The sequence below is a fragment of the Ursus arctos genome, unplaced genomic scaffold (assembly GCF_023065955.2).
Source record: "Ursus arctos isolate Adak ecotype North America unplaced genomic scaffold, UrsArc2.0 scaffold_15, whole genome shotgun sequence".
Classification (NCBI taxonomy): Eukaryota; Metazoa; Chordata; class Mammalia; order Carnivora; family Ursidae; genus Ursus; species Ursus arctos.
The window spans coordinates 9355476-9373390 of NW_026622819.1; the positions used below are offsets into that span (position 1 = coordinate 9355476).

At 38.5% G+C, this 17915-nt stretch overlaps 1 protein-coding gene across 1 annotated transcript in view; it reads right to left on the reverse strand.

The window, feature by feature from the left end:
- CTNND2 (catenin delta 2) overlaps positions 1 to 17915 on the reverse strand; it is an 885151-nt gene that overhangs the window by 738554 nt on the left and 128682 nt on the right. The window lies entirely within an intron of this gene.

A 17915-nucleotide genomic window follows, 5' to 3' on the forward strand; every position in this document is an offset into this window, starting at 1 on the left:
AACCATCAGGCAACTTTAAGCAGTACCCTTTGGAAAAAATGAAAATTATGAACTACAGAGAAAGCACATGACATCATTATAGAATGGGAAAGAATACAAGTAAAGGGAATGGTTTCTCCTCTACCACCCCAACCAAATTCCAGGATATACTCACAACTGCATGTTTTGCATTTGAGTTAAGTGGAAGGACAGATAATAAGAAGCAAAAGGCAAGTAAGATAATAAGAAAGAGTAAAGAAATGAAGAAATACTGAGTCTAAAAAAAAGAAGCCAGTTGAACTACCATTTTGCTTCAGCCCAATTCATAAATGGACACACAGGTACAACTTGAAAAGAGCATCCTAAAAGTTATTTTTTTCCTATTATCTTTCTCAAACAAGTAATACCAAAGTACTTGTTACATATATTACCTAGAGATGCTTATCAGCAGGGGAAATAATAATTAAGCAAAGACAATTTTTACCAGGGCTCTACAAAATCACTATTCATATAAAAGTCTGGGAATAAACAAAGATTGTTTTCTTGCCTAAAGCTATCATATTACGTGTCCCTCCAGGAATCAGTGTTATGTGAATATTAAAAAGTATTTCCTGGGGCGCCTGGGTGGCACAGCGGTTAAGCGTCTGCCTTCAGCTCAGGGCGTGATCCCGGTGTTATGGGATCGAGCCCCACATCAGGCTCCTCAGCTAGGAGCCTGCTTCTTCCTCTCCCACTCCCCCTGCTTGTGTTCCCTCTCTCTGGCTGTCTCTATCCTGTCGAATAAATAAATAAAATCTTTAAAAAAAAAAAAAAGTATTTCCTATTATACTGTAACTGGGCAGCCTGGGTTTTACAGTGAGCAATATAACTTCCATAGGACTCTAAGTGCTCTGATACATTTGTTAATAGTTAATAATTTAGGGCTACGCTGACTGAAAAGGGTTCTATTCCAGAATTGTTCTTCAAGTATATGACAAGATGTGTCACCTAATTTTCTCGTTGTACACTGAAACTTAGTTTTGTCTTCATTTTTTAAGTAAATTTTTAAAATAATATTACCAATAAGGATTAGAGTAGCATTGGAATGATACATGTGTTACAAAGAGAACTTATAGGAGGGTTTGGGAAAACAATATTAGTCATCAGGATGTGAGCAAAGAAAAAAGATCAAAGTAAACATAGTCTAGCAAAATGCAACCCTGGCTAAAGAGCAGAAGGTATTTTAGGTGATGGATACCAACAGGATGAAATGATTGAAATAATGAAGGTGGTGGGGTTGGGAAGAGAAGAATAAAGTACAGTTTCGTATTCCACTTGCTTTCGTATGTACTATTTGATGGAGCCTCATAATTATAAGGATTTACATAAACAGATCAACAAACATTGTGCCCAGGTAACATAGCCTGAAAGCCAAGCCCTTCTAATTAGGAAAGGTTTGAGAGGTGGGGGGAAGGGGACAAGGGCAGAAAGCAAGAAGAAAGGAAATGGCAGCTCTTGGGTGCGATGTCACTCCCCTCCCCAACCCTCCATCTCCACTTGTATCTATGTCAGTGGCTTCCAAAGGGGACTCTACACAAGGACAGCCTGACGCCGAGAAAGGAGGAGTCTTGCATGTTTTAAATCATTATTTTCACTTTCATGTTTTCTAAATTTTATTGGGCCCATGTGAATCCAGGTTCTGGACTAGTATGATTGCCAACCTGTTTTTTGACAAAGAAATTGTCTACAGTCCCAAAGGTATTTATATAATGGGGCCTAGAACTCAGGTTTTCTCCCTTTTTATTTCTATTTTAGAGTCCTTTGATGTGTTGGCCTATTTCCCATAATCTGGGCTGCTGCCTCATAAATGCTAGTCTATACACCAATTTTTATAAAATGCTACTCTTAAATGTATGAGAGAAACCTATCATAATAAAATATGGGATTTAATAGGCAATGAATCTAGGTATATCCTTGGGCACTGGACAACTCTGACCCACACACTATACGGAATAAGTAAGTCTGCTTATCTACCCCCCTTTCTCCTTATAGCAATTCAGAACAAAAGGGAAACCTTCCAGCTTAGCCCACGGTACGGAGCTAAGGCTACTCAAGACAACCTCTGGGCCTGAATGGAAATGACTTGGAATAATTTTCATGGCTCATAATTTTTCACATCCAGACTTAATTCAACCACTGGCCATCCCTGTGTGTGAATGGCTAAGACGGCCCAACCTCCACTGCCGATCCTCTAAGCTCCCAGCACGAAAAAAGAAGAAAAAGAAGGAGCACCACGTGAAGCCACCAGAAGCAAGCCGTGGGCTGCCACACGGTAAGTGTAAAGAGCTGTAAGCCTTCTGACTTTGCAGTAAATGGCCAAGCACTTTAGTTTTAATGAGAACTAATCCACTAAAATTAGTAGTTAATCTGTGTTAAATCCAGGAAACCTGGAAAATGTAGGGAGACAAAAGGAAAAAAAAAAGAACAAAGGAAGAGCAATCTTCAGTAATTCTGGCATCCCAGATAAGTATATTTACTTCGGTATTTTGGTATAGGTTTCTTGATAGGATTGGTATAGGACTTGATAGGATTTTTTTTTTCTGATTTCACTCACTCTGTATAATGAGATTTACATAATGGAGTACTACTAATGTAGTGCTTTTTTATTTTTTTTTTTTAATTTTTGTTCAGCAACATATCGTGAACTATTTTTTTTTATTTGAGAGAGAAAGCATGCACATGAGTTGGGGGGGGGCAGAGGGAGAAGCAGACTCCCCACTAAGCAGGGAGCCCGATGGGGGCTCAACTCCAGGACCCTGAGATCACGACCTGAGCGGAAGGCAGATGCTCGACCTACTGAGCCCCCCAGGCGTCTGCATCATGAACTATTTCTTACGTCAACAAAAATTATTCTACAGTTTAAAAATGTAATGAAGTGCTCACCTGGGCAGCGCATTTCCTAAAAATGTAATGAATACTTAGCATTCATAATGCACCAAATTTACATATCTTTTATTTGTCATTTTTATCCCATTTTTACTGTGACATTTTCCATAGGTAAGTTCCTAGAGGTGGTGTTGATGGAAGCAGGAATGGTGCCTGTTTCAGACTTTTGAGAGCCCAAACACATGTCCCTGCCTCCAGGCTGGTGCAACAGAGCTGCCCACCAGCACCGCCGTGGGCACATCCCCTCCCCTGCAGCAGAGCTGCCCACCAGCACTGCCGTGGTCGTGGCCCCTCCCCGCCATGTTAACAACATTGGCCTTTATTATTCTCTTCTGCTTTTACCAATTTGATACAGAAAAATTCATCCCTTTGATATGGGTTCCCTTTGGCAATGAGTACAGTGGACATTTTCCTACAGATTCTCACATATAACACCTCTTCATTCTCTTTATGCAACTACTGGGTATGAAGTCTTTCTAGTGCTAGCGGAATGCTAGTCTGCTAATTCCTGCACTGAAATTTTGACTTGGTAATTACGAGTTCTGTGTCCAGAAAATACAAAACGACAAACCATACTGTTCGACACCTTCACATGCATGAGCAGCTATACCGACTCCTACCCATCTGTGATCCCAACCCCACCCCAAATCCATATGCTGAAGCCCTAATGCCCGATGTGACTGCATTTGGACATGCGGCTTTTAGGGAGGTAATTAAGGTTAAATGTGGGTATTAGGGCAGGGTTTATAAGGGAGGGACTCTTGTCCTTACAAAAAGAGGAAAAGACCAGAGCTCCTTCTCTCCATCCTGTGAGGACACAGAGAGAAGCTAGCCGCCAAAAAGAGTGTTCTCACCAAAAACATACCAAGCCAGCACTTTGATCTTGAACTTCTGACCTACAAAACTGTGAGAAAAGACGTTTCTGCTGTTTAAGCCCCTCTGTCTGTGGCATCTTACTGTGGCAGTCTGGGAAGACTAATACAAGCAGGGCTGGATTAGTCTCAGCTTCCGTCTCTTATTCCCCCGTGAGGCGACTATGGGGGAGCCTGGGAACCAATGGTAGCAGGGCGGTACCATCACGTCCAGTGCTCTGTTGACACGTGCATCTGGGATGAACCACAGCTGTCAGAGAAAGGCCCGTGCTGCTGCAAACCAGCAATCTGGATAAATCAAAGCTTACAAGAGGGTTGTGCCCCACTGATGTGAAGTAAGCCAGAGGGACAGAATGCTGTCTAAAGGACATCCCTAGTACTTTCACAGATGATGCAATAAGAAATTCAGGAAAGTTGGCCAGGATGATGATAATAGCAAAGGCAGGTAGCCCCCATATACAGAGTGTCCTTCTCAATTTGAACTCTTATGTCCGTATGTGATAAGATTTCATGAATACTCTAAACGTTTATTTCCCCAACATGAATCACTGTAAACTTACATTATACTTGGTAACATGTTAAAATCTTAGGTGCACTTTAAAAGGCCAAACTCTCTTGCTCCCAATTCAAGGACTTCATTCAATGCTCTATTTTATTGACCTCCATCCCACAAAATGAAAGTGCAAATCTTATTTTATATTTTATGATTCAAATTTGTTCCTTCTTTAGCCACTTCTGCCCAGCAATGGATAACTTTATTGGAGGAGGTCATCAAGAAGACATGACGATCGGTTAACCCTGGAGCTAGACCTGGGGCCACTGGAGGCTCCCTATTCCCTCCTCTGTCCTTGGGATGTGCGTCTGCTTGCCCTTCCCCCTCCCAGAAACTGCTCTAAGAATATAGCCTTGAGGTAGAAATGTGGCGTCGAGGTTATTCATACTGGGTATGTGACTGAACCTGGTCAAGGCCTATATAAACTTTTAAGATTCTGGCCACTGGCTGCAGAAATCTACTTGTCCTGTAGCCACCCAAGATGAGTCTTGTAAATAAGTTCACTTGCCAACCCGCCACCTACCAGTCTAGAGTGTCTGCTTCTTTCTTCAGTCTCTCCCTGCCCTCTGAGTATGGAGACCAGTTTGCAAACCAATAGACTTTGACATCAGATATGGTCATCTTCAAAAAATTAACTGATGGATGCTGGTGTCATACACTCATTCAATTCAATGACCCACCTAGCATTCTTATACCACCATTAATTTGATGTCCTCCTCTCTGGTTCAGTGATAAGCTCCTTTGGCTGTGATGAGGTCTTTGCTCCTCTTGAGCTGCCCGCCCCCAATCTGTAACCCATGACCTCTTATCCTGTCAAGTGTCTTCTCATTTCATCACTCCCAGGCCCTCATGCTATGTTGTCACAGAGACCTGTTTCTTTCTTCTTCCAGGTAAGCAGGTCCCACCTACTTCAAATTCCAGGATCTCCAAATCCCTTGCACACTGTGGGATTCAATAAGTATTCCACTAGCTAGACTTGCACTGTCTAATATGGTAGCCTCTAGCAACATATGGCTATGTAAATCTCAGTAACATTAAAAAGCCAGTTTATTAGTTCACATCTCAAGTGCTCAATGGCCATACGTGGCCAGTGGTGACTGTACTGGATAGTAAAAATGTAGAAAATTTTCATCATTGCAGAAAGTTCTATTGATCTGCACCCAACAGTCAATTCCTTGATGTAATCTTTCATCTGCATCTTTAGTCCTTGGCAGTAGATCATGAGAAGGGGTCCGATTATAAACATATTTTGAAGCGAACTGTCAGGATTACTGATAGGTTGCATGTGGTAGTGAGACAAAAAGAGAAGAATCCAGATGATTCCAGGGTTTGGTCTGAGTGACTGGCCATTAGCCAAAATGTTGACACTGTGAGTAAAATATATTTCAGGTGATTGAAGATGATCTGACATGCAAACTTACAACCCAAAACACACCTATCTGTGACTACTCTTCTTTGCTGTTAACATCTAGGCAGCTGAGCCGAGCTCAAGTCAGAAACTACACTCTGACATGAATTAGGCAATGTAAATATTGAGGACTTCTAAACACTGCTTATCACATCTTTTTTCCCCTTTTCCTTTTCTTTAGGCAGGTCCCTTTTTATCTTTCACTTTAGAGGTGCTAGAAACTTCTAGAACTCTTCTCATCTTCCTTTAGCTTTCGCCAATGGCTTCAACTTAAGACTCTAAGACATTAACTTCCTTGACTCTCACACCAAACTAACAAACTCCACGTGTGTGTGGCCACATCTAAAGTTATTTACTTCCCTCATGTGTCTACCCTCTTCAAGACAGTGCCCCTCCCTGTTCTTGATCCTATGTGCTAAAACACAAATATATTAGTACAATAGACTGACTTTTAGCTTTACCTCATCATTAGGCATCACTTTCATAATTTTCCATTATGGTTGCACCCAAGTGAGTAAAGAAACTGGCCATTAGAATACTCCAAATATTACTGTCACATTTAGATATGCAATCATGCATTTACACACACACACATTTATGTATCCAATTTGATATTCTAACGTTGAATATAATTGAACATATGGGATTTTTATAACCTTCCACTCACTCCACAGGTGATATGTGTAAGATTATGATCATGTAAAACTGAAGAAGCATAAGCATATTATTAATATTGGTCACAGAGAATGCATAGATTCGTATAAATTAGTGACATGAAAAACACAATAGTGAACACCTCAGTTGTGTAATCACTCTGCACCAAAATTGCAATTCAGTATTTGCAACTAAGATGTCATGAATATCAAAACCCAACTCAATAGGCAGAAAAATAGGCACAGAGAAATAGGCACAGCATTGTTGTCTCCCAGATGCACTCTTCACACATAAAAGTATATCCATCCTTGCTTCTTCCTTTTAAAGAGAAATTTAAAATTACAGCTTGTCCTAATAATATATTAGGACAATATATTAGAATATAATAATTAATAGCCATCAAAACTCAATATCATTAGAGCAAAAACTCAATCTGTCTCAGTCTATGTTCAATTCCCCACATCTAGCTCACTATCTAATAGAGAGCAGCCAGTTAATAAATATTTGTTGAGGTAATATACGAACTGTGAGTGTAAAATCAATAATGGTCGCTTAGTAGAGCATGTAACATTAAGTAAAATGGGCTTTGCATTAGGAGCATTTCTCTGAATGGTATTTGTTATGACACCTTTTAATTTCAACTCGAGAAAGCTGCTTTTTTGAAACCTTATGAGGAATACTGTATGGCTTGGCCTCAGTCGAATGCCAGAGAATGTATACCCTTGGGTTGCTGGCTTCCTGGGTAGAGGCATCAATCAAGTAGGATCTGAGACTTTCTGGAACTTGATGCTTGCAACTCACAACTTACAAACAGCATCTGGCAATATTTATGGAAAGCACCATGCAAGCCATATTCAGAATACACAAGTACAAGGCAAAGCCAGGAGGCAGACGCATGTCCAATTCTACCTGATAGTTTGGCGGTGAGACAAGAGATGTTATTCACAGAATCAGAGACACCAGGTCACTTGTGGCTATGGTGGAAGATATGATGACTGGGTGGAGAGATGCGGGATCTGAGTGTTAGAGTCCCATGTCGAACACAAGGGGATGACTGTTCTACTCATGTGTTGAGAGAAGAGGGAGTGGTAGAAAGTTGAACATAACATGGAAAGCCAGGAAATCCACCTCGTGCTGTTCCGTGAGCCATTAATTGCCGAGGAGGATGGGACCAACCTAAACATCATCACAGACGTAAGGCCCACCTGAATGTTATTCTTAGTGACATAAACTGTGTCTGAAAATAAAGAGGAAGCTTCTGTAGAGACTACAGAGCAGGAGGGGACAGCAGCGCTCATGCTCGGCACAGATGTGTAAGCAGCTGACAATATGGGGACAGTGAGGACAGAAGAGGGTCTTCTCGGTGTCTCACACTCCTATCTCCTAAAGCATGATCTCAGGCATTTTCATCGGTGACATTATGACATTATATATGACACTATATCAATAATATATCCATCTTTAAGAAGTACTGAAAAGGTGGTGCTTCTGGAAAAGGAGCCAGCAGAGGACAGTGAGGAGTTGCCCCTCCTGCCCCGGCCACGCTTACAGCCTGAGGTGGAACAGGGGCGTGTACTGTGACCACCCAGAGCCAAGGTCCGATCCCGATGGGTACGCTGCTAATAGTGAAATGTGAAACAATGACATTAGTAAACCTGGGGTACCATGTTTTTGTTAAGTGTAAATTTTAGTTCATACGTGAAATATCTTAATGTGAACATTGTCTTTAAAAATTGAAATGTGCTCTTCTTTTAAAATTATGATTGTTTTAAAATGAAAGCATGAATCCAGTAAATAAATATCACATTGCACAATGATATAAAAAAAAAAAAATAGTGGGATCTCACAGGTTCCTCGACTGCAATCAGGGCGCCCAAACCTGCATGAAGGGAAAAGCTGAGAGAAGACAGTGGCTTGACCCGCCGACTTTGGAAAGGCAGAGGGTTACTGGCAGAGAGAAAGAATCAGAATAAATCTATAAAGTGAGGTGAGGAGGGCAGGAAAGGCAGCACCGGGCTGGCGTTCAGGGAGCATCAGAGGCGAGCCTGGAAACACCAAGAGGGTGGCTGCTCTGCTGTTGGGACTTAATAATGCTTTCATTTCCAAGTGGCAGAAAATCCATCCCAAATGGCTTAAAGAAAAAGGGGAGCAACGGTCACATTAAGAAGCATCCCAATTTCAAAAACATTAAAAGGTTTTTAAATCCCGGAAGACGTATAATCATTAGAGCTCATCATGATAAATGCACTGTCTGAGGAGGGTTCCCGTTACAAAGGCAACACTGAGGAGGAAGGGAGTGATATTGTCAAGTTGTTTAAAAAGACTGCAGAGAAGAAGAAATGAAGGTGTGGGACCATGAAAATAGAAACAGTCCAAGTAATGACTATGGGTAACATATAATATTAAAGTAGTCAACATACATACGTATTTCTACTAATCCTACCTCTGTCTACTTTTACAGTGGGAATGTATCTGGATGAAATTACTGATGATGACAAAAACAATATAAAGTTTTAGGGCTCATCATCACTAAAAAAAAAGTGACCCACTTCTGAAATCAATAACCATCCTAGCTCCCCAGACACGACAAGGCTGTTTTCACCAGCCGATTTCATGGGTTTGCTAAGCTAGAGGGACATTTCTCCTTATGCCAGAGAAATAAAGTCTGAGATTCTGTAATTACAGATCCATCACAGTAACAGTAAGCTGAAGAGAAACTGAAACAGGCACAATACCTTAAATGTTGGCTCTCCCTGAATAGGAGGAAAAGTTCTAAAACATTCAATAATAGAGGCTCAGCGGTAGCCTGACTATTCTTCTGGCTGAAACTTCAAAGCAGCATGCTTAGCCCCGCTCCCAGTACAGTGCTGGTCACACACAGTGACTGCCCAGAACACGCTGTCACGGCCAAATGCCCCAGGCACTGGAGTCCCCCTTCACACAGCTTCTAAAGCCTCACCAGCATCTCTGACATTGTGTCTTTGCAAGATGCCAAACAACAGCATCTAAGCCTGCAAGTGAAAAAGTGTGCCTCCTCAAACATTCTCCCTAACAATACTTGAAACAAATATGCAGGTTTCCATTTTATGTTCTCCTACCTAATCACAGAGTGACAGGATAAAAACCCGGTACCAAAAAAAAATCATGATCTCAAGCCAGTCCACAACAATTTTACTACTGTGAACGACCAACACAGATTGTCACAATCTATTAAACCAAAAGTCCCCAAATGCCAGCCACACACTGGCCTGTAACATGTTCTCACTCCATCGTACTTGAAAGTGTCCATTCAAATTATGGCAATTTGCCCTTCATATTGATTCCAAACACGTATCTGCCACTTGACAACTTCTCAAGATAGGAGACCTCAACCACAAATATTTTTTTTCCAGAATTACTATCAATGGGCAGTCAAGGACAAAATCTTGCACTGTAAGTATCTGCACTCCCTAGAAAACATGTTTAATCCATCGAAGCAGGGAAACTGCCCATCAGTGTTTTAAATTTAATTCTAGAACAGAGTTTCAGCTACTCCTACACAACCCCAGTTGCTATTGCAGACTTAGAAATCTTTGAAATAAATCTCTCTACTAGACTTACAAGAAAAACATACATAAGGCAAAAACTAAATAGAGCCATAATAATTTTTGATAGTTATCAAGATATGCTGATATTTTTATGCACACATAAATTTTGACATTTTAAGTGATACAATTAGCTTACTACAACACACACTTCAAGAAAAAGGTAAAGCTTTGCTTAGAAAATATATCTAAATCATGTGTGTAAAGAGCTTTCATTGTATTTGTGAAGGTTACATAGCAAAGAATCTCTCTTTATATCTCTCTAAATATATTCCAAAAAATACATATATTCCAAAAAATAAGATATATATATATATTATATATATATATATATAATATATATATATATAATATATATATAATATATATATATATAATATATATATATTAAATACATGTTGGGAGTTCAAATATGTTGGTATGTGATCAATAAATAATCTTAAATAGATAAATGACTGGATATTATGAAAAGGTGATATCAATCCCTAGCTCTGATTTTTGCCAATTTGTTTTCTGTTTTACTAGTTTCTGTGAGTTAAGCATTTTTTGATTCTACATATAGGTGATAGTGTATCATAACTGTCTTTCTCTGTCTAACCTATTTCACTTAAATGTCTTCAAGGTTTATCCATGTCGTCACAAATTGCAGGATTCCCTTCTATCTCATGGCTGAGTAATATTTTACACACACACACACACACACACACACACACACATACACATACACACACACACCACATTTTCTCTATCCACTCATCCAAGTGTCCGTTGATGGACACCTAGGTTGTTTCCACATGCTGCAGTGAACGTGGGAGTGATGTCTCTTCAAGATCCTATTTTCATTTTCTTTCGATATATACTCAGAAGTGGAACTGCTGGGTCATATGGTAGTTCTATTTTTAATCTTTTGAAAAACTTCCATAATGTTTTCCATAGTGGCTGCACCAATTTACATTCCAACCAACAGCACATAAAGGTTCCCTTTTCTCCACATCTTTGCCAACACTTGTTATCTCTTGTCTTTTTGATGATGATTCTAACAGATGTGAGGTTTTGATATGCATTTCCCTGATGACTAGTGACGCTGGCACCTTTTCATGTACCTGTTGGCCATTTGTCTGTCTTCTTTGGAAAAATGTGTATTCGGTTCCTATGTCCATCAAATGACATCTTAAACTATAGAACCCATCAGACGGGGGGCGCCTGGGTGGCTCAGTCGGTTAAGCATCTGCCTTTGGCTCAGGTCATGGTCCCAGGGTCCTAGGACTGAGCCCAATGTCTGGCTCTCTGCTCAGTGGGGAGCTTGCTTCTCCTTCTCCCTCTGCCTCTTCCCCCTGCTCATGCTGTCTCTCGCCTGCTATCTAAATAAATAAATAAAATCTTAAAAAAAAAAAAAAAAAGAATCCATCAGACAAGCTGATTCCAACCACAGAGAAACGCAAGTCATCTTTCACTCTATGACTTGTCAAGTGGGTGTTATGCTTTCCTTACAGCACTTTACTCATTTTACTGCAATTGTAAATAAAAATATTCTAATCCATCAAATAGAAAAAGTAATTACTAATAACTTCATTTTACAAGTGGACAACAATGAGACTTGGAAAAAATAAAAATAGCAAACCAAGTCTCAGAAAACAAAAGTCAACAGTGGTCAAGGATTTGCAACCAAATATCTGACATATATTATTTTGATGAGACCTCGGGATTCTCAGTGTCTGAATGTAATAGTTCTTTGACATTGCAAATCTGATTACAAAACAACACTCATGTGTTTCAGGAAAGATTTTTTTTTTTTTTTTGGTAATTTTACATAAATCCTTAGGCTTTGTCAGTAAGACACTAATTACTTTTGAGATCTTAGAGAGAGGGAGCCCTCTTTCTAAGTCATCATGATGCCAACATCTTTTTCCTGTGTTGTGAAGTCCATCATCCTCTAGGAGATCAAGCTTATTTGGATCTCCAAAGGCAATTTACAGCAAAGCTGTATGAAAAAGAAACTTCTCAATGTTTCCAGTTATTCTACACAATTATATCATATTTTAAATCTCAGACATGAGTAAATGGGTCTGTTTATAATATCATATTTCTGATCTAAAAATAATATTTATCATTTTAAAGTTCATTTGTATCATGTTTCTACTTTATTTTATAAAATAATTTCTTTCACAATTAGATTATTCTAAGTTTGAGAAAAATCTCTTTCCAACATTGGGCTTCCCACCTCCCACTTTCTTCTTTCTCCTTTTTCTAAATATTTACAACATCTCCCACAATCAGCAGGCATCACTCTCTAATACACAAGTTGTTCCTTAACAAGAGGTCAAATATTTTAATATTTAGTTATAAAATAGCCAATTATAAGAGTTCAAATACATAAATAAATTTAAAGAAAATAAGCATAACTCCTATAAAAAGAAATTGTGGCTTTGTGTCCAAACAGAAAAATAAAATTTCTGCCAATTAAGTAGGAAGCTTATACTTTTTATGTATCAGTATTTTGGTATTGTTATTGATCTTTCTGGAAGGAGAGGTCCAAAAGTAAACTGAATTATATCTACTTTTTATGTCTCTATTTTGTTGACGAGCTTTCGTGACCTCTAAAAGATGAAATTTCAATTTGTTAAGGATATTGTTTTTTTTTAAAGGGGAAAAAAGGTTTAAAGATCTCTCTAATGTAAAAACCTTAGTGGGGCACCTGGAGGGCTCAATTGGTTAAGACACCGACGTTGGTTTCAGCTCAAGTCATGATCTCAGGGTCCTGAATCGAGCCCTGTGTTGGGCTCCATGCTCAGTGCAGAGTCTGCTTGAGATTCTGTCTTTCCTCCTCCTCCTGCCCTCCCCCCGCTTGCTCCCTAAATAAATAAATAAATGAATAAATCTTTAAAAAAAAAAACAAAAAACAAAAACAAAATCTCAGCAACCTGCAGGGATTATTAAAAGCACAGTAAAAAGCACTTGAGATTGAATCTTTTTTATACAAATGTTCAAGGAACTTAAGAAAATAATAGTCAAAGATAAATCAACATATTTGATAAAAATCCCAAATATCCAAACACTGTTTAAGTATATAAATTTTGGTTAGAAAAATCCTAAATGTTCTCTTATATTTACCTTTCCCACAATCAAGTATTTCTTAGATGAAACAACAATAAAAAATTAGTAGCAGTGTCATACCTGTCCTCACAGTTATATAGAAGAATAGTATCTATGAATATATGGTTGTAACAAATTAGGTATTAGCTATGGCGGTATATTTGAAAATTTAAGTTACAACTGAACAAATATTTTTTACAAGACAATATAATAATATTAATTGTGTACTTACTATGTACTCTTCTAAGCTCTTCACCATTACTAACACAACTAACACAACAACTGCGCTGCACTTATTATCCCCATTTTGCAGATAATGAAACTGAGGTCCAGAGAGGTGAACCTCCCCTAAGTAACAAGGGAAGAACTATTGTTTAAAGGCATACAGCCTATGGTTCTCAATCACTATGTGCTGCTAATCTATAGAACACCTTTTAATACTGATACTATTTTAGAAAATAATTGATTAATTTAAAAATAATTCACTTACCAAAGTGTGGGCCAGGCTCAGTATTAAGCATTGAGTATTGGATGCAAAAGATTAATAGGAGGAGGAATAGGAGTCATGGGGAAAATAATGAAAATAAAAGTTGGATCTAAAGTGTTGATCTTTATGTGGTAAATATACACAATGGAATATTATTCAGCCATGGAAAAGAGTGAGATCTTGCCATCTGCAACAACATGGATGGACCTACAGGATATAATGCTAAGTGAAATAAGTCAGAGAAACATAAATGCCATATGATTTCACTCAAGTAAAATTTAAGAAACAAAACAAATGAACAAACAAAGAAAAAAGAGACCAAAAAAAAAAAAAAAAAAAAAACAGACTCTTAAACACAGAGAACAAACTGGTGGTTGCCAGAGGGGAGGTAGGTGGGGGGTGAAATAGATAAAGGGGATTAAGAGGTACAAACCCCCAGTTACAACATAAATAAGTCACAGAGATGAAAGGTGCAGCATAGAGAATACAGTCAAGAACACTGTAACAGCCTTGTCTAGTAACAGCTATGACTATTCTTATGGGGTAAGCACGGAGTATGGGATAGAATGGTTGAACCATTATGTTGTATACCTGAAATTAATGCAACACTGTATGTTAATTATACCTCAATAAAAAAATAAGAACACAAAAATAAATAAAATGTGGATCTTTGCTGTCAAGAGTGGAAGTTTATAAGTAAGAATGTCTTCAGAAGACTTCTTGTGGTGTCCCAGTGCCTAGCACAATGCCCAGCATGCTAGTTCTAGAAGCTTCTGTAAGTGGCTTTATTTCATAACCCTACCTGACTGGCTCCCACTGAATCTATGGTCATCTGCCCACTCTACAAAGCCCTCCTTCCCTCACCAGAAGCTAGCTAAGTTGTCTCCAAATCCATTCACACCAGTTTAACTTGTAATTATATTATTTAAATAAATATATGTAAATCAAGGAGATATAACTGCATGAAGAATAAATTTTTGGTTTTTTAACACTTTGGTGAAACTCCTTTATGGTAATCCTTTTTTCTTTTTTTTTTAAGATTTTATTTATTTATTTGAGAGAGAGAAAGAAAAAGCATGAGCATGGGGGAGGGGCAGAGGGAAAAGACAGCAGACTCCCTACTGAACAGGGAGCCTGATGTGGGGCTGGATCCCAGCCAGGACCCCAGGATCATGACCTGAGCCAAAGGCAGACACTTAACCGACTGAGCCAACCAGGCGCCCCATGGTAACCCATTTTAAAGGGTTATGTGATTAATTATGGATGAGATAATTATAAAGGGCTAGGGATAAATTATAAGTACATAGAGGATTTGTTTCTTCAAAATGCTTCACAGATGTCTTAGGTTCCTTACTCACTTTAAAGAAATGAAAAAAAGGAAATCATGGAGGATGCAAGGAAGAGAGTCTAGGGATAGGCAGGGCTCTAAACGAATATTTTCTTGGCACTCTGATGAGCAGACCCATTTTTAAATCAATGACCCAGGTTCTGTAAGGCTAGTGAACACTGGTACAATTAACTTGAAACCAAATTAATAGTTTTAAATAGTTTTAAAAAAACTGATTCCGTATTTTAAATGACTTCTCTTTACGGACTCTTCTCAATCTGTTGATTAAGAGTTTTTACCAACCAGTGTCTCAGTACTTATTTGTTGAATGAGTAAATGAATGAATGAATGAATGAGTGAATGAGTAGTAAGTAAGTTGATCATTCTTAACCTATCCTGTCTGTTATGTGATTATTTAGCTGGTCTTTACATTGTATGAGCATTTGCTTTGCCTGGAATCATTTACTTACTGGATCAATTAGTCATTTATTAACTTAATTAAGAAATAAGTGGCTACTGAGACTTGATGATGTCAGGAACTCCACCAAAGAAAACGATGCCGGGTTTTGAAAGAACCTTTTGTTTCACATGGGTTCCGCCTCTGTTCCCTTGTGACTTTATGCCTGTTCCTGGCATCCGCATGAGGCAATGCAGACTGATAGACCGCTTTTATGAAACAGTAAATACTCTAAGCACGATGCTAAATTTAAATTATACAAGTGACTGAATTTCAATTTAGAATAACAAATCTACACATCATCTTATTGGAAAATCATTATCTAATTTCTGTGTACCACACATATAATTTGCACAATCGAGAAAAAATGTCTCTCAATTAACTGTTAAAAAAAAAAAAACTCTCTTAACTTTGAACACAGGATTAAAAGTTCCATTGATATATTGAATGAATTGAACAAAACATTAATCAAAAACGAATTTGTAGGGATGCCTGGGTGGCTCAGTCAGTTAAGCCTCTGCCTTCGGCTCAGGTCATGATCCCGGGTCCTAGGATCGAGACCCGCATCGGGCTCCTTGCTCCTCCCTCTCCCTCTGCCTGCCACTCCCCTTGCTTGGGCTTACTCTCTCTTTCTGACAAATAAGTAAATAAAATCTTTTAAAAAATTAATTTGTATATCTTATTTTTAACAGTATACAATACCAAGTTATGCTTTAATCACTGTATAGGTAACTAGAGAAAACTGAAAATTAAGTATGGAACTTTAATTTTATATATTTGAATTTGCATCATACCACACAGATACCTAAAGTCAAGTTATTAGAGTCATGATATAACAATTTAGGAAAAAACCACCTCAGAATAGATGATGAGCCTCTTCTGAACACAAGCTGCTCTGGGCTGGAGAAACCTCGTGAAGCTGCTATCTAAACACGCACAGGATCTAAAACCAAGGTCTTCAACAGACAGAGTTTTATACACACACACACACACACACACACACACACACACATACACACAAAGTGTAGCTGATACTGGTCACCAAGATCCTCCAATTTAAAATTCAAACTGACCACATAACTTAACATTATAGGCAAATTTGGACAACTGGACTCTACCATGATTAGAAAAATGTGGGAACTGGAAATCGAGGGACTGAATCACAAAGAGAGTTAAGTGGTACTGGTCAACTCAATAACAGGAAAAACAGTGGTATCCGCATGCATATGTGACTTCTAATATGTTTAATTTTTTGTTGCTGTTATGAGGACGATAAATTGCCCCTTTAAAAGTGAAAAAAAAATATACTTGTCTTTGTTGGGATAGCTCGGTGAAATCTGGATTTCACTGCCTCAATTCTAGAGCCCTCTGCAATAAGGACATCCATTCTACATGTCCTTCTTGGCACGCAGCGGAAAGTACAGAGGCACAGGAGCAGCCCTTGAGGAAGTAGCCCAAGGGAGAGCAAGGACTCTTTGCAGATACATTTTATAAATGGGAGAGTAATGAGGCATATAGAAATTAAGTAACATTTTCAAGGTCAGACCCTGAGACTTTAATAGAGCAGAGAATGAAACCATAAGTTTTGGCTATTAGATACATACTGTAATGTCCAGAGCAAGCTCCCAATCTTCCACTCTTGCACAATGAACCAAAAGGAAGTACCTGGCACGATACAACCCTCGTAAGCGTAACATGAAACACTTGCTTATCCAAGACAAGAAATGATCCAAAAAAGAATTATTTCAAAAAGTAAATGGAAGACGAAATAAAGGTGCATTACTATTTCCAAATGACAGCTTGCTTTAACATAAATGACAGTATTCAAACATATTTCTCCTTTGCTTGCTTTTATTCTTGTACTTTGCAACGACCTTGTGAGTTTAATGTAGGGTATCAGAAATTACAAGTTCAGCGGTCTCGGAATGACCAAGAGCAAGTCCATAGAGAAAGTACATCTTCTTTTGGGCCAGTCAACTCCAAGCACTGCCCTGTGTCATGTTTTCTCCTGCTTATCTGTGAATCTGAAATCACAGATCTGAATTTGCAAAAGGAAGAGTATTCATCAATGGAATTATGCCTGGACAACTGTTCTTAACTTAGGGTACAGAAGCCCTTTCCACTGGCTATTAGTAAAGGCTCATAAAAGGCAACAGAAATGAGAGAAACACACTTTCTAGAGCTATTATGTTCTGCCCAATTACCCAAGCCAAGGCAATCCTATGGAAAGAAGTAAACTGATTAAAAATCCTTTAGGCTATTTCATTGTAGGATGGTGGCCATTCTGTGCAAGTTATTTGGCTTATTAATGTCCCAACAATCTATGGGTCAAATGACTAGAGCAACGTTTTTGTAGAAGAAACAGAAGAAATGCTGACTTAGCTGTAATTGTCTGCCAAATTTGGCCAACTGGCTGTACAAAAGCTTCCAAAGTGAGGAATAAAGAAGAGGGCAATGACTTACTTGAATGCTCTTTCAATCATTTCATAAAGGCAAATTTACTCATCTAACTTTAAACATCCTCAGTGCAAGGAGAGACATCCTTAGAATGTACTTTTCGGTGTTAAAAATAAACA